General features: G+C 45.6%; 1 protein-coding gene across 2 annotated transcripts in view; it reads right to left on the reverse strand.

The window, feature by feature from the left end:
• The window catches only part of LOC143767512 (uncharacterized), a 127,020-nt gene that overhangs the window by 19,528 nt on the left and 80,059 nt on the right, over nucleotides 1-27,433 (reverse strand). The window contains exon 1 of one of the 2 annotated variants that reach the window (XM_077255909.1): nucleotides 611-676. The exons of the other annotated variant lie outside the window; for it this stretch is intronic. The gene's annotated coding sequence lies outside the window, so the exon portion shown is untranslated. Of the gene's footprint in view, nucleotides 1-610; nucleotides 677-27,433 lie in introns of those variants that run through there. 2 annotated transcript variants of the gene reach the window in all.

Below are 27,433 nucleotides of genomic sequence, written 5' to 3' on the forward strand. Positions count from 1 at the left end.
AGGAAATGTCAGAGAGGCCCGATGCCTGCGCACTGTAGTACTTTGCTCTGCCCTCAACAGGTCAGATAAAGTACGCCTGCGCCAGAGCCGCAGCAGGAAGACAAGAAGAGGACGTCATCGTAAGAAGATGGGAGGCCCCGGACCGAACTGCTCCTGGGTGAATATAATCCTTGTTTTTGTTCTCTTTCAGGATACATTGGGGGTTTATCACAGCATTACAGAATGCTGTAGATAAGCCCCTGATGGCGGTGGCCATAGCTTATAGGCAAAAAATGGGGTGACAGATTCCTTTTAATTGCATTCAAGAAAGACCTCATAAAATATTTCTTCCTGCTCCTCCCAGAATGGAGTCTATGAGGCTCCTGGGATCTCCTCCATCATAGTCCTGTCCGTACTGAGCCCTCAGAGAGAAGCTGCTGGAAGGATGGAGAATCTCACAGGAGCCTCCAATCTAGAGGCCACTCCAGATACATGGCTGCTCTGTGTAATGTGGGGGGAAGAGAAAGGTCCCAGCACTAGAGATAAGGGAGGCAGAGGGCACAGTGGTGTCAGCACTGAAGGGGTTACTGCCCCCCCTCCTGCCCAGTAATGGGGAATCTCCAGCACCTACCTCCACCTGCAGAGCCGCACACCACATATATGGCTGCTCTGTGCGCACAGGACCTGTGATGAGGTCACAGGAGGGGAGGAGTCAGGGGTCACATGATCAGGGGCCTCAGTGTATGCAGGACTCTGCTGTGCTGGTTGTCATGGTGCTGGATGAGGGGAAGATTATGTGTGGAGTCAGGAGGGGTTTACAGGGTGGATGTAGCGGAGCCGTGTGTGTACGAGGTGTATGGAGCGGAGCCGTGTGTGTACGAGGTGTACGGAGCGGAGCCGTGTGTGTACGAGGTGTACGGAGCGGAGCCGTGTGTGTACGAGGTGTACGGAGCGGAGCCGTGTGTGTACGAGGTGTACGGAGCGGAGCCGTGTGTGTACGAGGTGTACGGAGCGGAGCAGTGTGTGTACAAGGTGTACGGAGCGGAGCTGTGTGTGTACGGAGTGGAGCCGTGTGTGTACGAGGTGTACGGAGCGGAGCCGTGTGTGTACGAGGTGTATGGAGCAGAGCCGTGTGTGTACGAGGTGTACAGAGCAGAGCCGTGTGTGTATGAGGTGTACGGAGTGGAGCCGTGTGTGTACGAGGTGTACGGAGCGGAGCAGTGTGTGTACGAGGTGTATGGAGCAAAGCCGTGTGTACGAGGTGTATGGAGCAGAGCCGTGTATCACAGGAAGACGTGTCTCTCACTGTAAGGGCTCCTTCTCACTTGCATGAAATACGTCCGAGTCTCGCATGGTAACACACGGCTCTGCTGCCGGAACTTGGGAGCGGAGCGTGCAGCTCCATGTATTGCTGTGCGGCCACACGCTCTGCTCTGGAGTGCCGGCGGCAGAGCCGAGTTTTAACCTGCGAGATTCGGACATATTTCACACAAGTGAGAAGGAGCCCTAATAGACACTGCGGCCAGTCAGTGCTGCCTCCTGTGATTTCCTGTGTGAGACAAGATTGAAAAAAATAGACGAATCGAGAGAAGTGTGGGGAGTTTTATAATACAACTGATAGCACAAGTGGTTGGACTGAAAAGATCCTCTTGGGATTCCTTTTGGTCCATGTTAAATATATGACCTCTATGAGATGGCTATAACTAGGTTATACATAACATCCTACATCATTTCCCCCCTTTTCTTTTTTCTGAGTCTGTTTTTGTTTGCTTGTCTGTTAGTAGGATTTTACTCTTTATCTACTTGAAAATGTTTAATTATTACTATAGTATAAGATTGGCTGTTAACCTGTAAATGATAATGAAAAATCTAAAATGCCTAATTGTTTTTTCTTTTCCTGTAAAATTTGAAAAATGTCAATTAAAAAAAGAATGTAAAGATAGATATTTAGATAGGACATTTTAGGTACTGGTCCTATTTTTTATGTTTCTGCATAAAACGTGAAGAGTTTCACAAAAAGCATGTGTTAACCATTCACGACCTTAGATGTATCCGTGAGTGAGTGAGGGGAAAATAGTGGAGTGATAAGAAAATAATAGGTGTGAGGTCAAAATGACAGATGCGAGAAGGGAAAAGGAGAGGAGTGAGGGGGAAAATGAGAGGAGTGAAGGGGAAAAGGAGAGGAGCGAGAGGAAAATGAGAGATGTGAGGGGAGAAATGAGAGGCAAGATGGGAAAATGGGAGATGTGAGGGGAAAATGAGAGGCGTGAGGTGCTGCTGCTGTATGAGGCTGTGTATTGAGAAGAGTGAGGCGCTGGAGGTGGAGGCTTTGTATAAGGCCACATTCACAAGTTCAGTATTTGATCAGTATTTTACCTCAGTAAGCCAAAATCACAAGTGGGAGAAAAATACAGAAGTGGTGACGTGTTTCTAATATACTTTTCCTCTGATTGTTTTCCTCCAAGTTTTAGCTTACAAATACTGAGGTAAAAATACTGACCAAATAACGTGTGAACGAGGTCTAAAGGAGAAAAGTGTGGTGCTGGAGAAGAAGTAGGCTGTTTATACGATACGCTTCATTGCAATTAGTGCAATTTCTCTCGGGATCAAGTATTTCTAATTGTATATGGAAGAGGAATGTGAGGTGCTGCTGGAGGAGGCGACTATAAGGCCGGGGTCACACTAGTGTATTGCATCTGATGCGAGAGCATCGGATGCGATATGCTAATGACCCTCGGCTCCTGCTCTGCTGCGAGCGGGAGCTGAGTGTCATGCGTCTGTGTTCTGAACCTCTCACACAGAGCGGATCGGAGCACAGCTGCGAAGGAGGCGGAGAAACTAATTTCTCCATCTCCTCCATTGCCGGGGTCAGCGTTTAACGCACATCACTCGGATGATATCCGAGTGATGTGCGTTGGCTCACTCGCACCCATAGGCTTATATGGGTGCGAGTGAGCCGAGAGTCGGCCGAGTGTCTGTGACAATCGCAGCATGCTGCGATTGTCTCGGACCAAGGAAAGCGGCCAACAAAAAAATCGGCTGCTGGGAGTTGCCCCATAGTTTACCATTGGTCCGAGTGCAATGTGACCCCGGCCTTAAGGAGAAAAGCTGTGCTGCAGAAAAATGCTGTGTATAAAGGAGGAGGTGGGGTGCAGGGGGAAGCTGTGTAAGGCCTCTTTCACACGTCCAGATAATTCCGGTAGCAGAGAAATCAGTACCGGAGTTATCCGTTTACGTGTGTCCGTGTGCTCACGTGGCACATCTGTGTGCCGCCCGTGTGCCGCCTGAGGACCACACGGACCATGCAGGAGAGACAGCTGGCAGCCTGTCCTGTGTGAGCGGTCACGTGGGACCGCTCATTACAGTGAGGAATATGCGCAGAGGAGAGAGGAGACATCCGGGGGCCGGGTGAGTATTTCTTCTGCAAGGGGCCGGGCGGCGCACTGGGGATGGGAGGCGGGAGGTCAAAGCAACTTTATTTTTAACAAAAAAAAACAAAAAATTTATCATTCATCTCTTCTCTCCTGTGGGGGAGAAGAGATGAATGCCGCCTTCAGCACCACACAGGGGGGACAGCGCTTACTGTAGCGCTGTCTCTCCTGCGGGCGGTACATGCACTGCAGCGCACATGTCGGCGCTGGGGCCCGGCAGCCATTTTGGAGCACATGATGCACATGATGCACATGATGAAATGATAGGGGGCTGCAAATGATGAAGTGTGTTTAAGGGGGCACTGCGCATGATGAAATGATAGGGGGCTGCAAATGATGAAGTGTGTTTGAGGGGGCACTGCGCATGATGAAATGATAGGGGGCTGCAAATGATGAAGTGTGTTTGAGGGGGCACTGCGCTTGAAGAAATGATAGGGGGCTGCAAATGATGAAGTGTGTTTAAGGCCGGGGTCACACATGCGAGTTTTACGGATGTAAGAGCGCAGAAACTACGTCCGTAAAACTCGCATAACATACGGCACAATTATTCTCAATGGGGCTTGTCATGATCTCAATGGCAAGAGATCATAGCATAAGCATATATAGGAACTAGCTCTTGGAAGATGGGAACTGAGCTGACCATCAACTAAACCTAACGCACAACTAGCAGTGGCCGGGTAGCATGCCTACGTTGATTCTAGATGCCCAGCACCAGCCGGAGGACTAAATAATGCTAGCAGAGGAAAATATAAGTCCTAGCTCACCTCTAGAGAAATACCCCGAAAGGAGACAGAGGCCCCCCACATGTATTGGCGGTGAATAAAGATGAAATAACAAACGTAGTATGAAAATAGGTTTAGCAAATTTGAGGTCCACTTACTACATAGCAGAAGACAGAAAGGACACTTTCATGGTCAGCTTAAAACCCTATCAAAACACCATCCAGAAATTACTTTAAAACTCTGGCATTAACTCATAACACCAGAGTGGCAATTACTGTTCACAAGAGCTTTCCAGACACAGTAACGAAACTACAGCTGTGAACTGGAACAAAAATGCAAAAACAAACATGGACAAGAGTCCAACTTATCTAGTAGTTGTCTAGGAGCAGGAACAAGCACAGAGAGGCTTCTGATAACATTGTTGACCGGCAAGCAACTAACAGAGCAGCAAGGTTATATAGCGACTCCCACATCTTGATGGGAACAGGTGAACAGAGAAGATGAAAACACCAGTTCAACTCCACCAGTAGCCACCGGGGGAGCCCAGAATCCAAATTCACAACAGTACCCCCCCCTCAAGGAGGGGGCACCGAACCCTCACCAGAACCACCAGGGCGATCAGGATGGGCCCTATGAAAGGCACGAACCAGATCAGAGGCATGAACATCAGATGCATTCACCCAAGAATTATCCTCCTGGCCGTATCCCTTCCACTTGACCAAATACTGGAGTCTCCGTCTGGAAACACGAGAGTCTAAGATTTTCTCCACAACGTACTCCAACTCACCCTCAACCAACACCGGAGCAGGAGGCTCAACGGAAGGCACAACCGGTACCTCATACCTGCGCAATAATGACCGATGAAAAACGTTATGAATAGAAAAGGATGCAGGGAGGTCCAAACGGAAGGAAACAGGGTTAAGAATCTCCAATATCTTATACGGGCCGATGAACCGAGGCTTAAACTTAGGAGAAGAGACCCTCATAGGGACAAAACGAGAAGACAACCACACCAAATCCCCAACACAAAGCCGAGGACCAACACGACGGTGGCGGTTGGCAAAAAGCTGAGTCTTCTCCTGGGACAACCTCAAATTGTCCACCACCTGCCCCCAGATCTGATGCAATCTCTCCACCACAGCATCCACTCCAGGACAATCCGAAGATTCCACCTGACCAGAGGAAAATCGAGGATGAAACCCCGAATTACAGAAAAACGGGGACACCAAAGTGGCAGAGCTGGCCCGATTATTGAGAGCGAACTCTGCCAATGGCAAAAAAACAACCCAATCATCCTGGTCAGCAGACACAAAACACCTCAGATATGTCTCCAGGGTCTGATTAGTCCGCTCGGTCTGGCCATTCGTCTGAGGATGGAAAGCGGACGAAAAAGATAAATCTATGCCCATCCTAGCACAGAATGCCCGCCAAAATCTAGACACGAATTGGGTCCCTCTGTCAGAAATGATATTCTCAGGAATACCATGCAAACGAACAACATTTTGAAAAAACAGAGGAACCAACTCGGAAGAAGAAGGCAACTTGGGCAGAGGAACCAAATGGACCATCTTAGAGAAACGGTCACACACCACCCAGATGACAGACATCTTCTGAGAAACAGGCAGATCTGAAATAAAATCCATCGAGATGTGCGTCCAAGGCCTCTTAGGAATAGGCAAGGGCAACAATAATCCACTAGCCCGAGAGCAACAAGGCTTGGCCCGAGCACAAACGTCACAAGACTGCACAAAGCCTCGCACATCTCGTGACAGGGAAGGCCACCAGAAGGACCTTGCCACCAAATCCCTGGTACCAAAAATGCCAGGATGACCTGCCAACGCAGAAGAATGAACCTCAGAGATGACTCTACTGGTCCAATCATCAGGAACAAACAGTTTATCAGGTGGGCAACGATCCGGTCTATCCGCCTGAAACTCCTGCAAGGCCCGCCGCAGGTCTGGAGAAACGGCTGACAATACCACTCCATCCTTAAGGATACCTGTGGGCTCAGAGTTACCAGGCGAGTCAGGCTCAAAACTCCTAGAAAGGGCATCCGCCTTAACATTCTTAGAACCCGGTAGGTATGACACCACAAAATTAAACCGAGAGAAAAATAATGACCAGCGCGCCTGTCTAGGATTCAGGCGCCTGGCGGTCTCAAGATAAATCAAGTTTTTGTGGTCAGTCAATACCACCACCTGATGTCTGGCCCCCTCAAGCCAATGGCGCCACTCCTCAAAAGCCCACTTCATGGCCAAAAGCTCCCGATTCCCAACATCATAATTCCGCTCAGCGGGCGAAAATTTACGGGAAAAGAAGGCACAAGGCCTCATCACGGAGCAGTCAGAACTTTTCTGCGACAACACTGCCCCAGCTCCGATCTCAGAAGCGTCGACCTCAACCTGAAAAGGTAGAGCAACATCAGGCTGACGCAACACAGGGGCAGAGGAAAAACGGCGCTTAAGCTCCCGAAAGGCCTCCACAGCGTCAGGGGACCAATCAGCAACATCAGCACCCTTCTTAGTCAAATCGGTCAATGGCTTAGCAATATCCGAAAAACCAGCAATAAATCGACGATAAAAGTTAGCAAAGCCCAAAAATTTCTGAAGACTCTTAAGAGAAGAGGGCTGCGTCCAATCACAAATAGCTTGAACCTTGACAGGATCCATTTCAATGGAAGAGGGAGAAAAAATATATCCCAAAAAGGAAATCCTCTGTACCCCAAAAACACACTTAGAACCCTTCACACACAAAGAATTAGACCGCAAAACCTGGAAAACCCTCCTGACTTGCTGGACATGAGAGTCCCAGTCATCCGAAAAAATCAGAATATCATCCAGATACACAATCATAAATTTATCCAAATACTCGCGAAAAATATCATGCATAAAGGACTGGAAAACTGACGGAGCATTTGAAAGACCAAAAGGCATCACTAAATACTCAAAGTGGCCCTCGGGCGTATTAAATGCGGTTTTCCACTCATCCCCCTGCCTGATTCGCACCAAATTATACGCCCCACGAAGGTCAATCTTAGAGAACCACTTGGCCCCCTTTATGCGAGCAAATAAATCAGTCAGCAACGGCAATGGATATTGATATTTTACAGTGATTTTATTCAAAAGCCGATAATCGATACATGGTCTCAAAGAGCCGTCTTTTTTTGACACAAAGAAAAAACCGGCTCCTAAGGGAGATGACGATGGACGAATATGTCCCTTTTCCAAGGACTCCTTTATATATTCTCGCATAGCAGCATGTTCAGGCACAGACAGATTAAATAAACGACCCTTTGGGTATTTACTACCCGGGATTAAATCTATGGCACAATCGCACTCTCGGTGCGGAGGTAATGAACCAAGCTTGGATTCTTCAAAGACGTCACGATAGTCAGACAGGAACTCAGGAATTTCAGAGGGAATAGATGATGAAATGGAAACCACAGGTACATCCCCATGAGCCCCCTTACATCCCCAGCTCAACACAGACATAGCTCTCCAGTCGAGGACTGGGTTGTGAGATTGCAGCCAAGGCAATCCTAGCACCAAATCATCATGTAGATTATACAGCACCAGAAAGCGAATAATCTCCTGGTGATCCGGATTAATACGCATAGTTACTTGTGTCCAGTATTGTGGTTTATTATTAGCCAATGGGGTGGAGTCAATCCCCTTCAGAGGAATAAGAGTCTCCAAAGGCTCTAAATCATACCCACAGCGTTTGGCAAAGGACCAATCCATAAGACTCAAAGCGGCGCCAGAGTCGACATAGGCGTCCGTGGTAATAGATGACAAAGAGCAAATCAGGGTCACAGAGAGAATAAACTTAGACGGTAAGGTGCAAATGGAAACAGATTTATCAAGCTTTTTAGTGCGCTTAGAGCATGCTGATATTACATGAGTAGAATCACCACAATAGAAACACAACCCATTTTTCCGTCTAAAATTCTGCCGCTCGCTTCGGGACAGAATTCTATCACACTGCATACTCTCTGGCGACTTCTCAGTGGACACCGCCAGATGGTGCACTGGTTTGCGCTCCCGCAAACGCCTGTCGATCTGAATAGCCATTGTCATGGACTCATTCAGACCCGCAGGCACAGGGAACCCCACCATAACATCCTTAATGGCATCAGAGAGACCCTCTCTGAAAGTCGCCGCCAGGGCGCACTCATTCCACTGAGTAAGCACAGACCATTTACGGAATCTTTGACAGTAAATTTCCGCTTCATCTTGCCCCTGAGATAGGGACATCAAAGTTTTTTCTGCCTGAAGCTCCAAATGAGGTTCGTCATAAAGCAACCCCAAGGCCAGAAAAAACGCATCCACATTGAGCAACGCAGGATCCCCTGGTGTCAATGAAAAAGCCCAGTCTTGAGGGTCGCCCCGGAGCAAGGAAATCACAATCCTGACCTGCTGTGCAGGGTCTCCAGCAGAGCGAAATTTCAGGGACAAAAATAATTTGCAATTATTTCGAAAATTCTGAAACCCAGATCTATTCCCCGAGAAAAATTCCGGCAAAGGAATTCTCGGCTCAGATACAGGTGCATGAAAAACAAAGTCTTGCAAATTTTGTACCTTCGTGGCGAGATTATTCAAACCTGCAGTTACACTCTGAAGATCCATTACAAACAGGTGGACACAGAGCCATTCAAAGATTAGGAAAAAAAAAAAAAAAAAAAAAAATTCTCAGCAGACTTCTTATTTCTCTCCTTACTCAGCCAAGGAATTTAACCCTTTAGTTGGCCGGTCAAACTGTCATGATCTCAATGGCAAGAGATCATAGCATAAGCATATATAGGAACTAGCTCTTGGAAGATGGGAACTGAGCTGACCATCAACTAAACCTAACGCACAACTAGCAGTGGCCGGGTAGCATGCCTACGTTGATTCTAGATGCCCAGCACCAGCCGGAGGACTAAATAATGCTAGCAGAGGAAAATATAAGTCCTAGCTCACCTCTAGAGAAATACCCCGAAAGGAGACAGAGGCCCCCCACATGTATTGGCGGTGAATAAAGATGAAATAACAAACGTAGTATGAAAATAGGTTTAGCAAATTTGAGGTCCACTTACTACATAGCAGAAGACAGAAAGGACACTTTCATGGTCAGCTTAAAACCCTATCAAAACACCATCCAGAAATTACTTTAAAACTCTGGCATTAACTCATAACACCAGAGTGGCAATTACTGTTCACAAGAGCTTTCCAGACACAGTAACGAAACTACAGCTGTGAACTGGAACAAAAATGCAAAAACAAACATGGACAAGAGTCCAACTTATCTAGTAGTTGTCTAGGAGCAGGAACAAGCACAGAGAGGCTTCTGATAACATTGTTGACCGGCAAGCAACTAACAGAGCAGCAAGGTTATATAGCGACTCCCACATCTTGATGGGAACAGGTGAACAGAGAAGATGAAAACACCAGTTCAACTCCACCAGTAGCCACCGGGGGAGCCCAGAATCCAAATTCACAACAGGGGCTGCTCCTATTAGCCGTATATTACGGTTCAGTATTATACGGCTTTCTACGGCCGTACAAAATCGCAGCATGCTGCATTTGTCAGCGTACTGCGCAAAAAAATCGCCAATGAAAGTCTATGGGGGCGAGAAAAATGCGGATTCCACACGGACCAGCAGTGTGACTTGCGAGAAATACGCAGCGGTGTTAGTGAAAAGTCGGTAATTCAATTGCCGGCTTTTCATTTCTCCTGCACAAACCCGACATGATATGAGACATGGTTTTCATACAGTAAACCATCTCATATCCCCTTTTTTTTTTGCATATTCCACAATACTAATGTTAGTAGTGTGTATGTGCAAAATTTCAGCGCTGTAGCTGCTCAAATAAAGGGTTAAATGGCGGAAAAAATTGGCGTGGGCTCCCGCGCAATTTTCTCCGCCAGAATGGTAAAGCCAGTGACTGAGGGCAGATATTAATAGCCAGGAGAGGGTCCATGGTTATTGGCCCCCCCTGGCTACAAATATCTGCCCCCAGCCACCCCAGAAAAGGCACATCTGGAAGATGCGCCTATTCTGGCACTTGGCCACTCTCTTCCCACTCCCTGTAGCGGTGGGATATGGGGTAATGAAGGGTTAATGCCACCTTGCTATTGTAAGGTGACATTAAGCCAGATTAATAATGGAGAGGCGTCAATTATGACACCTATCCATTATTAATCCAATTGTATGAAAGGGTTAAAAAACACACACACACACACATTATTAAAAAGTATTTTAATGAAATAAACACAGCGGTTGTTTTAATATTTTATTGTTCTCTCAATCCATTTCCAGGCCCTCGCTTGGCAAAATAATAAACGCACAAGATACATACCTTCAGATGACACGTCACGTCCCACGAAGTAATCCATCTGAAGGGGTTAATTATTTTACAGGCACGAGCCCTGCTAATGCACTCGCTCGGTGTAATTCCCCGGCGAATGAATGAAATGTAGGTCATTGACCTACATTTCCTTCAGTCGCGGTGATGCGCCCCCTGGTGGATGTCCTCATATGACCTGGAGCGTGGGAAAAAGTTCCCAGGCTGCAGTTCATGAGAACATCCACCAGAGGGCGCATCACCACGACTCAATGTAAGTACAGATCCAGCTTTCCTTTCAGCACCCGGGGATTACAGGCACGAGCGAGTGGTTTATCGCAGCTCGTGCCTGTAATATTAGTTAACCCCTTCAGATGGATTACCTCGTTGGACGTGATCTGACATCAGAAGGTATGTATCTTGTGCGTTTATTATTTTGCCAAGCGAGGGCCTGCAAATGGATTGAGAGAGCAATAAATTATTACAACAACCGCTGTGTTTATTTCATTAAAATACTTTTAAATCATGTGTGTGTGTGTGTTTTAACCCTTTCAAACAATTGGATTAATAATGGATAGGTGACATAATTGACGCCTCTCCATTATTAATCTGGCTTAATGTCACCTTACAATAGCAAGGTGGCATTAACCCTTCATTACCCCATATCCCACCGCTACAGGGAGTGGGAAGAGAGTGGCCAAGTGCCAGAATAGGCGCATCTTCCAGATGTGCCTTTTCTGGGGTGGCTGGGGGCAGATGTTTTTAGCCACGGGGGGGCCAATAACCATGGACCCTCTCCTGGCTATTAATATCTGCCCTCAGTCACTGGCTTTACCACTCTGGCGGAGAAAATTGCGCGGGAGCCCACGCCAATTTTTTCCGCCATTTAACCCTTTATTTGAGCAGCTACAGCGCTGAAATTTTGCACATACACACTACTAACATTAGTAGTGTGGAATATGCAAAAAAAGGGGATAGGAGATGGTTTACTGTATGTAAACCATGTCTCATATCCTGTCGGGTTTGTGCAGGAGAAATGAAAAGCCGGCAATTGAATTACCGGCTTTTCACAGATATCGCGCTGAATGAAATCTAAATACAGAATATATATATATGTGTCTCAATGACATATATATATATATACACTGTATATATGTTTTCCCGAACATTTGAGCACATAAATCCATTAGATGTCGGTTTTGCAAGCCTGCGAGAAAATCTCGCAGTATGGATGCCATACGGATTACATACGGAGGATGCCATGCGCAAAATACGCTGAAACACCCTGACTACGGATCAATATTTTGGGAACATTTCTCCGTATTACGGCCGTAGTACGGACGTATAATACGTGGCGTATTGTCTTACGCCAAGTGTGACCCCAGCCTAAGGGGGCACTGCACATGATGAAATGATAGGGGGCTGCAAATGATGAAGTGTGTTTAAGGGGGCACTGCACATGATGAAATGATAGGGGGCTGCAGATGATGAATGTGTTTGAGGGGGCACTGCGCATGATGAAATGATAGGGGGCTGCAAATGATGAAGTGTGTTTGAGGGGGCACTGCGCATGATGAAATGATAGGGGGCTGCAGATGATGAAGTGTGTTTAAGGGGGCACTGCGCATGATTAAATGATAGGGGGCTGCAAATGATGAAGTGTGTTTGAGGGGGCACTGCGCATGATGAAATGATAGGGGGCTGCAGATGATGAAGTGTGTTTAAGGGGGCACTGCACATGATTAAATGATAGGGGGCTGCAAATGAAGTGTGAGGGGGCACTGCGCATGATGAAATGATAGGGGGCTGCAGATGATGAAGTGTGTTTAAGGGGGCACTGCGCATGATGAAATGATAGGGGGCTGCAATTGATGAAGTGTGTTTAAGGGGGCACTGCGCATGATGAAATGATAGGGGGCTGCAAATGATGAAGTGTGTTTGAGGGGGCACTGCGCATGATGAAATGATAGGGGGCTGCAAATGATGAAGTGTGTGTAAGGGGGCACTGCACATGATGAAATGATAGGGGGCTGCAGATGATGAAGTGTGTTTGAGGGGGCACTGCGCATGATGAAATGATAGGGGGCTCCAAATGATGAAGTGTGTTTGAGGGGGCACTGCGCATGATGAAATGATAGGGGGCTGCAGATGATGAAGTGTGTTTAAGGGGGCACTGCGCATGATTAAATGATAGGGGGCTGCAAATGATGAAGTGTGTTTGAGGGGGCACTGCGCATGATGAAATGATAGGGGGCTGCAGATGATGAAGTGTGTTTAAGGGGGCACTGCGCATGATTAAATGATAGGGGGCTGCAAATGAAGTGTGAGGGGGCACTGCGCATGATGAAATGATAGGGGGCTGCAGATGATGAAGTGTGTTTAAGGGGGCACTGCGCATGATGAAATGATAGGGGGCTGCAATTGATGAAGTGTGTTTAAGGGGGCACTGCGCATGATGGAATGATAGGGGGCTGCAGATGATGAAGTGTGTTTAAGGGGGCACTGCGCATGATGAAATGATAGGGGGCTGCAATTGATGAAGTGTGTTTGAGGGGGCACTGCGCATGATGGAATGATAGGGGGCTGCAGATGATGAAGTGTGTTTAAGGGGGCACTGCGCATGATGAAATGATAGGGGGCTGCAATTGATGAAGTGTGTTTGAGGGGGCACTGCGCATGATGGAATGATAGGGGGCTGCAGATGATGAAGTGTGTTTAAGGGGGCACTGCGCATGATGAAATGATAGGGGGCTGCAAATGATGAAGTGTGTTTTAGGGGGCACTGCGCATGATGAAATGATAGGGGGCTGCAGATGATGAAGTGTGTTTGAGGGGGCACTGCGCATGATGAAATGATAGGGGGCTGCAAATGATGAAGTGTGTTTAAGGGGGCACTGCACATGATGAAATGATAGGGGGCTGCAGATGATGAAGTGTGTTTGAGGGGGCACTGCGCAGAAACCGCAGCGGGACCGCCCCTGGGTGAGTATAATATAACCTGCTTTTCTTACCTTTCAGGATACATCGGGGGCTTATCTACAGCATTACAGAATGCTGTAGATAAGCCCCTGATGCCGGTGGCCTTAGCTCATATACGATTTTTGTGGTGACAGATTCCCTTTAAGTGTGAATAAAAATGTGGTCCGCCACAGTTTTGTGCACTTTTGAAAAGAAAGAGACTGCTGAACAGAGGCCAGACAGAGACCAGAGTAACTCTGCTACCTCAATGGAGTGAATGGATCCCTCGGGGGTGTCGTTTGTCACGTCACTTGGAGATTTAGATGGAAACCCCAAAGTAAGTGCTCAGCGTAGAGTGTTGGATAAATGTGATCCCAAATGTTATGTAAATGTTCCCAATAAAGGCTTCAAACCAATTCTCAAAAAAGCAAGTCCCAACTCAGGTCTGTCATCTGTTGACAGAAATATAGGGGGCTTTCATGTTACTGGTGGTCCAAAGGCTTTGCAAAAGCAAAATAGCTCCTCGTACCCCTAAAGAAATTGAACGAATTCTGCACTACCAAATCCAAAAGCCCCCCTCCCTTCTGAGCACCAGTGTGCATAAAACACCTTTATGGTATGTGCATACTTTGTGGATTTTGCTGCGGATCCGCAGCAGTTTTCCATGAGTTTACAGTACCATGTAAACCTATGGAAAACAAAATCTGCAGTGCACATGCTGCGGAAAAAAACTTGCGGAAACGCAGCGGTTTATATTCCGCAGCACGTCAATTCTTTGTGCGTATTCCGCAGCAGTGTACACCTGTTCCATAATAGGAATCCGCAGGTGTAAAACAGCAGGTGGAATAAGCACAAAAGACGCTGTAAATCCACGGTAATTCAGCAGTAAATCCGCAGGGCGGTTTTCCTGTGGATTTACCAAAATCAGTGCAGGAAAATCTGCACACCATTCCGCAGCGTGTGCACATACCCTTAGTGTCCACATGTTTGGTAGTAGTAGCAGCATTACATGAACACCTGATTTCTTACAATATGGCTCATCATAACAGTAAAAGCAATTGTTACCATCCACCTTTCGTGTCTCCCCTATTTCTTCATAGATTGTAAGCCCCTCACTCTTCTGGGTATCTGTGGATTTACGTGATTATTGTTATGCTGTAATGTCTTTTATTGTCTATACAAGTCCCCTCTAAAATGTAAAGTGCTGCGGAATATGTTGGCGCTATAGAAATCAAATTATTATTATACTAGGGGTATAATTTCCAAAATGGTATCACTTGAGGGGGATTCTACTCTTGTAGCACTTAGGGATTCTGCATATGGAGTCCGCAAACTATTCTAGGAAAATCTGTACACAGGAGGAAAACAGCGCTCCATCCCTCCCAAGTCTCGCCATGTGGCTAAGCAGTACTCAACAGCCACATATGAGGTATTTCTACATTCAGCAGAAATTGTGGAACAAATTTTGGTGCATTTTTACTCATTTCCCTGTACAAAAATGTCAAATCTGTGGCTAAAACAAAATTTGGATGGTAAAAATGTAATTATTTTTTCTTCACTGCCCAAAAGTATAAAATTATGTGACACACCTGTGGTGTCAATATGATCACTGCACCCCTAAATTAATTAATTGAGAGGTGTAGTTTGTAAAATTACACCACTTATAGGGGTTTCTGCTGTTCTGGCACCTCAGAGGCTCTACTAATGTGACATGGCACCCTCAAACCATTCCAGCAAAATCTGAACTCCATTATGGCGCTTTTTCCCTTCTGAGCTTTGCACTGTGCCTCAAAAGTAGTTTTCCCACACACACAGAGTATTGGAACACTCAGGAGAAATTACACAACAAATTTTGGAGTCCATTTAATCCTGTTAACCTTGAGAAAATAAAACGTTTGGGGTTAAAATATAATTTTTGTGGAAAAAATTGTTTTTTTCATTTTCACAGGCTCTCCATGCATGTGCTGTGACAGTGGCACAGCCGCGACACATGTAGCTGCGGCGCCGGATATATGATCAGCCAGCATGCACCATGTATCCAGGTTCCCTCTGAGGCTTATTTGGCAAGCTAACAGGGACCGAATCAAATCTGCTCAACTTTAGTTTTGAACACGATGAGGGGTGCAGTTTTTTTAGAATGGTGTCACTTTTGGGTACTTTCTGTCTTATAGGCCCCTTAGTGTCACTTCAAATGTGATGGGGTCCCTAAAAAATGGTTTTGTAAATTTTGTTGGAAAAGTGAGAAATCGACTTTTAACCCTTATAACTTCCTAACAAAAAAAAATAATGTTTAACCCCTTCCCGACCTGTGACACAGCGTATGCGTCATGAAAGTCGGTGCCAATCCGACCTGTGACGCATATGCTGTGTCACAGAATGATCGCGTCCCTGCAGATCGGGTGAAAGGTTAACTCCCATTTCACCTGATCTGCAGGGACAGGGGGAGTGGTACTTCAGCCCAGGGGGGGTGGCTTCACCCCCCGTGGCTACGATCGCTCTGATTGGCTGTTGAAAGTGAAACTGCCAATCAGAGCGATTTGTAATATTTCACCTAAAAAACTGGTGAAATATTACAATCCAGCCATGGCCGATGCTGCAATACCATCGGCCATGGCTGGAAACACTGATGTGACCCCCCCCCCACCCCACCGATCGCCCCCCCAAGCCACCGATCTGTCCCGTAGTCCCCTCCGTCCTGTGCTCTGCTCCCCCATCCTCCTGTCCGCTCCCCCGTGCTCCTATGTCACCCCGCCGTGCTCCGATGCCCCCCCCCCGTGCCCCGATCTCCCCCCCCTTGCCCCGATCTCCCCCCCCTTATACTTACCGAGGCTCCCGGTGTCCATCCGTCTTCTCCATGGGCGCCGCCATCTTCCAAAATGGCGGGCGCATGCCCAGTGCGCCCGCCGAATCTGCCGGCCGGCAGATTCGTTCCAGGTATAGTTTGATCACTGTGATAAAATCTATCACAGTGATCAAAATAAAAAAAAATAGTAAATGACCCCCCCTTTATCACCCCCATAGGTAGGGACAATAATAAAAAAAAGAAAATATTTTTTTTTTCTTTTTCCACTAGGGTTAGGGTTAGAACTAGGGTTAGAACTAGGGGTAGGGTTAGGGGTAGGGTTAGGGGTAGGGTTAGGGTTAGGGGTTAGGGGTAGGGCATGTGCACACAGTGCGGATTTGGCTGCGGATCCGCAGCGGATTGGCCACGGATCCGCAGCGGATAGGCAGCGGATTGGCCGCGGATCCGCAGCGGATTGGCCGCTGCGAATTCGTAGCAGTTTTCCATCAGGTTTACAGTACCATGTACACCTATGGAAAACCAAATCCGCTGTGGCCATGGTGCGGAAAATTCCGTGCGGAAACGCTGCATTGTATTTTCCGCAGCATGTCAATTCTTTGTGCGGATTCTGCAGCGTTTTACACCTGTTCCTCAATAGGAATCCGCAGGTGAAATCCGCACAAAAAAACACTTGAAATCTGCTGTAAATCCGCAGGTAAAACGCAGTGCCTTTTACCTGCAGATTTTTCAAAAATCGTGCGGAAAAATCTCACACGAATCCGCAACGTGGGCACATATCCTTAGGGTTAGGGTTGGAATTAGAGTTAGGGTTGGAATTAGGGCTAGGGTTGGAAATAGGGTTAAGATTAGGCTTGTGGTTAGGGTTACGGATAGGGATAGGGGTGTGTTGGGGTTACAGTTGTGGTTAGGGTTGGGATTAGGGTTAGGGTTGGGATTAGGGTTAGGATTAGGGTTGGAATTAGGGTTACAGGTGTGTTGGGGTTAGGGTTGTGGTTAGGGGTGTGTTGGGGTTAGGGTTGTGATTAGGGTTATGGCTACAGTTGGGATTAGGGTTAGGGGTGTGTTGGAATTAGTGTTGAAGTTAGAATTGAGGGGTTTCCACTGTTTAGGCACATCAGGGGTCTCCAAACGCAACATGGCGCCACCATTGATTCCAGCCAATCTTGCGTTCAAAAAGTCAAATGGTGCTCCCTCCCTTCCAAGCCCCGACGTGTGCCCAAACAGTGGTTTATCCCCACATATGGGGTACCAGCTTACTCAGGACAAACTGGGCAACAACTATTGGGGTCCAATTTCTCCTGTTACCCTTGCAAAAATAAAAAATTACTTGCTAAAACATAATTTTTGAGGAAAGAACAATTATTTTTTATTTTTACGGCTCTGCGTTATAAACTTCTGTGAAGCACTTGGGGGTTGAAAGTGCTCACCACACATCTAGATAAGTTCCTTGGGGGGTCTAGTCTCCAAAATGGGGTCACTTGTGGGGGTTTCTACTGTTTAGGCACATCAGGGGCTCTGCAAACCTAACATGATGACCATTCCATCAAAGTCTGCATTCCAAAACGTCACTACTTCCCTTCCGAGCCCCGGCATGTGCCCAAACAGTGGTTTACCCCCACATATGGGGTATCAGCGTACTCAGGAGAAACTGGACAACAACTTTTGGTGTCAAATTTCTCCTGTTACAATTGGGAAAATTAAAAAATTCTGGGCTAAACAAATATTTTTGAGGAAAGGAAACACATTTATTATTTTCACGGCTCTGCGTTATAAACTTCTGTGAAGCACTTGGGAGTTCAAAGTGCTCACCACACATCTAGATAAGTTCCCTTGGGGTTCTAGTTTCCAAAATGTGGTCACTTGTGGGGAGTTCCTACTGTTTAGGCACAACAGGGGCTCTGCAAACGCAACCTGACGCCCGCAGAGCATTCCATCAAAGTCTGCATTTCAAAACGTCACTACTTCCCTTCCGAACCCCGACGTGTGCCAAAACAGTGGTTTACCCCCACATATGGGGTATCAGCGTACTCAGGAGAAACTGGACAACAACTTTTGGGGTCCAATTTCTCCTGTTACCCTTGGAAAAATAAAAAATTCCAGGCTAAAAATCATTTTTGAGGAAAGAAAAATTATTTTTTATTTTTGCGGCTCTGCGTTATAAACTTCTGTGAAGCACCTGGGGCTTTTAAGTGCTCACTATGCCTCTAGATAAGTTCCTTGGGGGGGTCTAGTTTCCAAAATGGGGTCACTTGTAGGGGAGCTCCAATGTTTAGGCACACAGGGGCTCTCCAAACGCGACATGGTGTCCGCTAACGATTGGAGCTAATTTTCCATTCAAAAAGTCAAATGGCGCGCCTCCCCTTCCGAGCCTTGCCGTGCACCCAAACAGTGGTTTACCCCCACATATGAGGTATCGGCGCACTCAGGAGAAATTGCCCAATAAATTGTAGGATCCATTTTATCCTGTTGCCCATGTGAAAATGAAAAAATTGAGGCTAAAAGAAATTTTGTGTGAAAAAAAAGTACTTTTTCATTTTTACGGATCAATTTGTGAAGCACCTGAGGGTTTAAAGTGCTCACTATGCTTCTAGATAAGTTCCTTGGGGGGTCTAGTTTCCAAAATGGGGTCACTTGTGGGGTAGCTCCAATGTTTAGGCACACGGGGGCTCTCCAAACGCGACATAGTGTCCGCTAAAGATTGGAGCCAATTTTTCATTGAAAAAGTCAAATGGCGCTCCTTCCCTTCCAAGCCCTGTCGTGCGCCCAAACAGTGGTTCCACCCCACATATGGGGTATCAGCGTACTCAGGACAAATTGTACAATAACTTTTGGGGTCCAGTTTCTCTTTTTACCCTTGGGAAAATAAAACAATTGTTGCTAAAACATCATTTTTGTGACTAAAAAGTTAAATGTTCATTTTTTCCTTCCATGTTGCTTCTGCTGCTGTGAAGCACCTGAAGGGTTAATAAACTTCTTGAATGTGGTTTTGAGCACCTTGAGGGGTGCAGTTTTTAGAATGGTGTCACTTTTGGGTATTTTCAGCCATATAGACCCCTCAAACTGACTTCAAATGTGAGGTGGTCCCTAAAAAAAATGGTTTTGTAAATTTTGTTGTAAAAATGAGAAATCGTTGGTCAAATTTTAACCCTTATAACTTCCTAGCAAAAAAACATGTTGTTTCCAAAATTGTGCTGATGTAAAGTAGACATGTGGGAAATGTTATTTATTAACTATTTTGTGTCACATAACTCTCTGGTTTAACAGAATAAAAATTCAAAATGTGAAAATTGCGAAATTTTCAAAATTTTCGCCAAATTTCCGTTTTTTTCACAAATAAACTCAGAAATTATCGACCTAAATTTACCACTAACGTGAAGCCCAATATGTAACGAAAAAACAATCTCAGAACCGCAAGGATCCGTTGAAGCGTTCCTGAGTTATTACCTCATAAAGGGACACTGGTCAGAATTTCAAAAAATGGCAAGGTCATTAAGGCCAAGATAGGCTGGGTCATGAAGGGGTTAAAAAATTGTGCTGATGTAAAGTAGACATGTGGGAAATGTTATTTATTAACTATTTGTGTGATATAACTCTGATTTAAGGGCAGGAGAATTAAAAGCCTGAAAATTGTGAAATTTTCAAAATTTTTACCAAATTTACATTTTTTTCACCAATAAACACAAGTCATGTCGAATAAATTTTACAACTATCATGAAGCACAATATGTCATGAAAAAAACAGTCTCAAAATCAGCAGGATCCGTTGAAGCAATTCAGAGTTATTATCTCATAAAGTGACAGTGGTCAGATTTAAAAAATTAGGCCCGGTCATTAACCCACGAAGTGTCTTGGTCATTAAGGGATTAACAAAATGACACCCTTTGCCTTCAAGATAGCATCACAGCATACAGTGGGTACGTAAAGTATTCAGACCCCTTTAAATTTTTCACTCTTTGTTTCATTGCAGCCATTCGGTAAATTCAAAAAAGTTCATTTTTTTCTCATTAATGTACACTCTGCACCTCATCTTGACTGAAAACAAAAACAGAAATGTAGACATTTTTGCAAATGTATTAAAAAAGAAAAACTGAAGTATCACATAGTCATAAGTATTCAGACCCTTTGCTCAGACACTCATATTTAAGTAACATTCTGTCCATTTTCTTGTGATCCTCCTTGAGATGGTTCTACTTCTTCATTGGTGTCCAGCTGTGGTTAATTAAACTTGATTTGCAAAGGCACACACCTGTCTATATAAGACCTCACAGTGCATGACCAAATGAGGATCATGAGGTCAAAGGAACAGGCCAAGGAGCTCAGAGACAGAAATGTGGCAAGGCACAGATCTGGTCAAGGTTACAAAAGAATTTCTGCAGCACTCAAGGTTCCGAATCCTAAGAGCACAATGGCCTTCATAATCCTTAAATGGAAGAAGTTTGGGACCACCATTAGTCTTCATAGACCTGGCAACCCAGCCAATCTGAGCAATTGTGGGAAAAGAGCCTTGTGAGAGAGGTAAAGAAGAACCCCAAGATCACTGTGGCTGAGTTCCACAGATGCAGTAGGGAGATGGGAGAAAGTTCCACAAAGTCAACTATCACAGAAAGCCCTCCACCAGTCAGGCCTTTATGGCAGAGTGGCCTGACAGAATCCTCTCCCCAGTGCAAAACATATGAAAGCCCGCATTGAGTTTGCTAAAAAAAACACACGAAGGACTCCCACACTATGAGAAATAAGATTCTCTGGTCTGATGAGACGAAGATAGACCTTTTTGGTGATAATTCTAAGCGGTATGTGTGGAGAAAACCAGTCACTGCTCATCACCTTCCCAATACAATCCAACAGTGAAATATGGAGGTGGCAGCATCATGTTATGGGGGTGTTTTTCAGCTGCAGGAACAGGACGACTGGTTGCCATTGAAGGAAACATGAATGCGGCCAAGTACAGAGATATCCTGGATGAAAACCTCTTCCAGAGAGCCCTGGACCACAGACTTGGCCGAATGTTCACCTTCCAACAAGACAATAACCCTAAGCACACTGCTAAAATAACAAAGGAGTCTCTTCAGAACAACTCTATGACCATTCTTGACCGGCTCAGCCAGAGCCCTGACCTAAGCCCAATTGACCTAACGGAACTGGAGAGGATCTGCAAGAAAGAATGGCAGAGGATCCCCAAATCCAGGTGTGAAAACTTGTTGCATCATTCCCAAGAAGACTCGTGGCTGCACTAGCTCAAAAGGGTGCTTCTACTCAATACTGAGCAAAGGGTCTGAATACTTATGATCATGTGATATTTCAGTTTTCCCTTTTTAATAAATTTGCAAAAATGTCTACATTTCTGGGGGGGTTTCAGTCAAGATGGGGTGCAGAGTGAACATTAATGAAAAGAAAAATGAACTTTTTTTAATTTACCAAATGGCTGCAGTGAAACAAAGTGAACATTTTAAAGGGGTCTGAATACTTTCCATACCCGCTGTACATTTTCGAGGTACACAGGCACAATATTTTTGAAGGAACTCAGTAGTGAGGCTAGGTTGCTCCAATAATCTAGGAGAACCAACCACAAATCTTCAATGGATGTAGGCTTGCACAAATCCTTTCTCTTCTTGTAATTCCAGACAGACTTGATAATTCTGAGATATGGGCTCCGTTGGGGCCGTATTATCACTTCCAGGATTCCTTGTTCTTCTTTACACTGGAGATAGTTTTTAATTGAATTGAATGTTTGGGATCGTTCTACTGCAAAATAAATTTGGATCCAATCAGATCCCTCTCTGATGCTATTGCATAAGAGATAATTATTTGTCTGTATTTGTCAGCATTGAAGACACCAAGAAATGAGCAATGTTGAGGATGGTAGTGTGAATTCTGTCACACAAGGGTGTCTGTGGCCAAATTGGGTCTCCGAAAGAGATGATACTTGTACAGAGGAAAGAACACACAATACACAGTAGATCATGTATCAAATGCTTCTCGTCTAATTTATTCATCCGCAGAATGCCTCCTTTTATAGGAGAAATTAGGCAGTCTCATTACATCATGGATTTTTCTAACATAACAATTAGCACAAGTCACTTTTGATTGATTATATTGTTTGTTGATTATTCTGTACCGTTATCACCCTAAAGACCTCTTCTAGGTCAGGTTGGCATCTGTCTATGCACGTATTCTACTGATCTTCAGTTTATTGGGAATTGATCTCCCTACGTACAGGTGCATTTACTCTTGATAAGACTAGGGGAATTACAAAGTCCATCTAGACATTGGCATATCTTGACACATCCTGGGATGGAATAATAAACAGAATTAAGTCTTATAACAGTGAATCAGAAATCCTTAAAGTGACATGAATCTAATATTAAGCAAAGTGTCCATATAAGTTTGATTTCAGTATATCTTCATATGCCATACATTCTCTCCTTAACAGTAGAATCAGTTGTCATAAAAAAACATAGTGCAGCAGATGAAAGACACATCGAAAACGGAAGATGTCCAGCAGTGCATTCAGCTCTGAACTGGCAGCAACCAGTGGAACCTTGCTACATCAATCTAATGTTTACATCTGGCCATAAGTGGTCTTCATGTAAAAAAAACCATCTTTTATGATGGAAAAAAGGCAAAATGACTTCGCTATGAGCTAAAACATAGGAACTAGATAGGAACTAGAGTGCTAAATCGCGTCAGCAGGAGCTCTGGCCTGATGAATCAAAATGTGAAATATTTGGCTTCAACAAAAGATACTTTGAATGCTGAAGTGCTGTAGAGCATTTTAAATAGTGTCTACAGGCAACACTTTAGCAGGGTGAAGTAAGTGAAGTCAGGGCTGTCGTCAGGGCATTTCTAGTGTATGGGTCCTGGTGAGCAAAAGCAAAGGGGAGGCTGGACTGGGTGAAACATGCTGTGTAGAATGCGCGTAGCAGCACAGATGAACAACTGTATAAACTGCCTGGCAGACTGCATGGCCTGTTGGAGTGCGGGCTAATTATTTTACTTTGCTTTATTAGGCCCCAGTCATTTACAGTCACAGCTACTTACATTATTTGGCTGCGGCAGAGGGCGCAGGCCACATCTGACATCAGTGATGTGAGATGCTGCCTGCCCGACCCTCTGTTCCTAAGCGGCCGATGGGCCTCGTGCCCTTGCATTACATTATATGCAGGAGTTGATGACTCGAAAGTGATGAGGTGCATGCACCCACCCACTCACCTGGCCAGCCTCCGATTCCCCCATCTGACCTCCAATTTGCCCACCCAGCCGATACTCTTCTTGTGGCCCCCTCCTTGCTCATACATTGTGAAGTTGGAGATTGTCTCGGTCTGCTGCTTGCCTGCAAACTACTAAGTACTACTAAGTTCAACCTTACTGACTGGTGCCTACCTGCAATAAGTGCAGTTGTCTGTCTTAAAGTGAATACACCAAGGTTACTTACCATTAACCAATTTTTCCAGAACCTAAGACAGCACACCTAAGAGAGGGATCCGCCCAGCAAGGAAAGGAAACCTACTGAAATAAAAGGACGGTACCTTTCCCCTGCAATAGTTGGGTTACAGAGCATGGGAGGACCTCTGGATTAATTATATAAATAACCAACACCAAATAAAAAAATCACCCAATATATAATGCACACCCATATGGTGATAAGAGTGGGAGGAACATACGGTTGCTGTCGTGGGTTCTTGGGAAAACGGCTACCAGTAAGTAACCTTGGTATTTTCCCTTCATCCATCACAGCACACTTGAGCCTTTTGGAGAATTGAAACACCTTAGGGAGAGATGACCGCTTGCAGCACCCTTCTACCAAAGGTTAAGTCAGCAGAGGAGGACAGATTCAGTCTGTAGTGCCTAAAGAGGGTAGATGGTGAGGACCAGGTAGTGGCCTTACAAATCTGAGCTATGAAAACCTCTTCTTTTTCTGCCCAGGAGGTTGCCACAGCTCTGGTGGAGTGAGCCCTCATGCCTTCAGGCACCAGAGCACCACTCGCGGTGTAAGACAAACTAATGGCCTCCCTGATCCATCTGGCAATGGTACCTTTGGATACCCCGTACCCCTCTCTGTTACCCTGAAAGACTATGAACAGGGACTGATCTTTCCTCCACTGCCTGATCATAGATATATACTGTAACTGTCCTTCTGACATCTAGCCTATGGGATCTTTCCTCCCCTGGATTCCTAAGGTCTTTACAAAAGTAGGGCCAAATAATTTCTTGGCTACTATGAAACTTAAGGGCTACCTTAAGAAGGTAAGCCAGGTCAGGTCTTAGTATAACCCTAGCCTCATATATCTGTGTATAGGGAGAGCACTTGGACATGTCCTGTATATCGCTCACTCTGCGGGCCGATGTAAGAGACACAAATATAATGGTTTTAAGTGTAAGGAATTTAGCTGACAATTCCTGTAGGGGTTTGAACGGGTCTTTAGTTAGTGCTTCCAGTACCAGATTTAGATTCCATGGTGGAATTCTTGGGATTGTGACCAGCCTAGACCTACCACAGGACTTTATGAATCATGACACTCATTTATTTGCCACAAGATTGTATAATATGCCTAAGGCCAAGACCTGCACCTTGAGGGCGCTAGTCGCTAATCTTAGCTCCAAACCTGACTGCAGGAATTCTAGAATGAAATCTACTGGAGCTTAATCCCCTAGAGGCTGCCCTGAAAATTCTAGACATTTTTCCACATCCTACTGTAAAGGCTTGTCATCAGTTTGCTACTTCTTAATAGGGTGGAGACTAACTCTGGTGAAAACCCTTTCTGACTTAGTATTGCTCTTTTAAATTCCACACTGCTAGATGGAAGCCCTTCACTTAACAGTGGCATACTGGACCTTGGGTAAGAAGGTCTGGGAATGGAGCAATCAGAATTACCCTCGCCTGATCCTCCTCACGACTGTTGGAATCATCGCTATTGGAGGGAAAGCATAGGCAATCCTGAAGTTCCTGGGGATCTGAAGGGCATCTACCATGTATGGGTTTTCTCCTGGGTTAGCGAACAGAAGTTTTTCACCTTCCTGTTCTGTTTGTTAGTAAATAGATATACTGTATGTACGCCCCATGCAAGAACTATCTGGTGAGTTCAAAGTCCATTCCCCGTTTCAGCCTTTCGCGGCACAAGATGTCTGCCTTGGTATTCTCTACTCTTATATGAAGTACTGTAAGGAACAAAATGTGTTCTGCCAGCTGAATGACACTGCTTGCTGCCATCATTAGGGAGTGGGACCTTGTTCCCCCTTGGTGGTTGATATATGCCACAGTTGCCCTGATGTCCGACATGAAACGGACATGGGTACCCAGAAGGAAGGGAACAAAGCTTCTTAGACCCCTTTCCACAGCTTATAACTCTTCTAGTTCGATGCCTGATTTCTTTTGAGAGATGACAGGGTCCCCTGAACTGTGTGATTTCTCAGTTGTGCTCCCCAACCTGAGTTTCTTGCATCTGTTGTGGATATGTCGTCTACAGGCCTTACCCATTGACCCCTGATGTCAAATTTACACTGTCTGCCCACCAAGAGAAGGAGTTTCTGACCCTTAAAGAAAGTTCCATCTTCCCTTCTAAATGTCCCCTTAGCAATCCCTGTGCAGACAGAATTTCCCACTGAAGTTGTGTCATGTGGAATTGGGCGCATCTTACTGCTGGAATGCAGGATGACAGGGATCCTAAAAGGGACATTGCTTTCTTTAGGGTCATTCTTGGATGATCTACTGCTGTCAAGGTCAGGTTCACTATTTTGTCCTAGAGTAAGAGACAGGTCTGGCGTTCAGAATTTAGAACCAGGCCTAAAAAGGAATGTATCCTCTCTGGTCTTAGTCTTGACTTGACATTGTTTACCATCCAGCCAAGATCCTCAAGGACGATTCTCACGTCTCAACTGTGATGCACAGTGGTCTTTCGATCTTTCCACTATAAGAAAGTCGCCCAAGTAAGGGACAATAATGGTATTCCGAGTACAAAGGTAGGCCGTCACCTGTGATACTATCTTGGTGAAAATCCTTGGAGCCATCGAAAACCCAAATGGAAGAGCTCTAAATTGATAGTGTTTCAACTTCTCATTGAACTTACAGGGCTACTCTCAAGTATCTTTGATGGTCCGGATGAATTGGGATGAATTGGGATGCGTTAATACTCATCCTTTAAATTGATGACTGCCATGAAACAGTTGTGATATAACAGCTTTATAGTCGTGTTCAGCTATTCCATCTTGAAGGAGCAATTTATTATTGGTTGAGGTTTCTCCGATTGATATTTCTTAAGAAACCTTCCTTTTTTTATCAAAAAGAAGGGGGGATAAAATCCCCTTCCCTTTTCTTCCTCCGGGATCTCTCACAGAACCTGTTTTTCTAAAAGACCCATGATCTTTGTTTCCAGGGCTAGTTGTTCATCTGGTGATCTCCTGTGTGGTGTCACTATGAAGGTTTGACATGGCAGGTGGATAAAGTCTATCTTAAGACCTTTTCTTACAATATTCAAAACCCAGTGTCTGGGGAAGATGTTCTCCCAGGCCTGGATAAAAAGGGAAAACCTTCCGCCTTCTGCTGACCTGGCGTTATTGAGAGGGCTTTTTAGAAGATGAAGCGTGGCCACATAACATAAATCCTGCCCTTTTCTGCCCTTAAACTTCCACTTCCTTCTTTCCCCCAGAGGATGTCCCCTATTAAATCTTTTCCACCGAAATGAAGACTTTCTTGTATCATTAGGGAATCCAGGAAAGCCCTTCTTTTTGTCACAGGCCTTCTCGAGGATGTCTTCCAATTGCTTTCCAAATAGAATGGCACAGTCTATTTTAGACTGCAAATCCCCTGGACAGCCCTATAGCTGTAAGGCTTGTCTTGCCACATTTGATAGGCCTGCTGACCTAGCTGCTAGGCTCACAGAGTCTGTGGAAGTGTCCACCAGGATGTAACAGGGGCATGTTGGCTATGATTTTCTCCCTTGAGGTCTTGTCCTTGAGCTGCTCCTCTATTTGTTGTAGCCAAATCATAAGAGAGCAGGCGGTACAGGTTCCAGCTATTGCCCGCTTCTGATCCCCTGCAGCTGACATCAGAGGAGAGCACCCCTGGAAGTGCATCTGAGCCGGGATCACGGAGGCTAAGACGGGGGAGACAGAGGAGGGAGGGCGGGGCGGTGGACCAAGACATGCACTGCATATTTGTCTGTGCCACCCGCTCATACACTAAAGCCCTACTGGACCTGTGGACGGCGCTAAAAGTATCCTG

The sequence above is a fragment of the Ranitomeya variabilis genome, chromosome 4 (genome assembly GCF_051348905.1).
Source record: "Ranitomeya variabilis isolate aRanVar5 chromosome 4, aRanVar5.hap1, whole genome shotgun sequence".
Lineage (NCBI taxonomy): Eukaryota > Metazoa > Chordata > Amphibia > Anura > Dendrobatidae > Ranitomeya > Ranitomeya variabilis.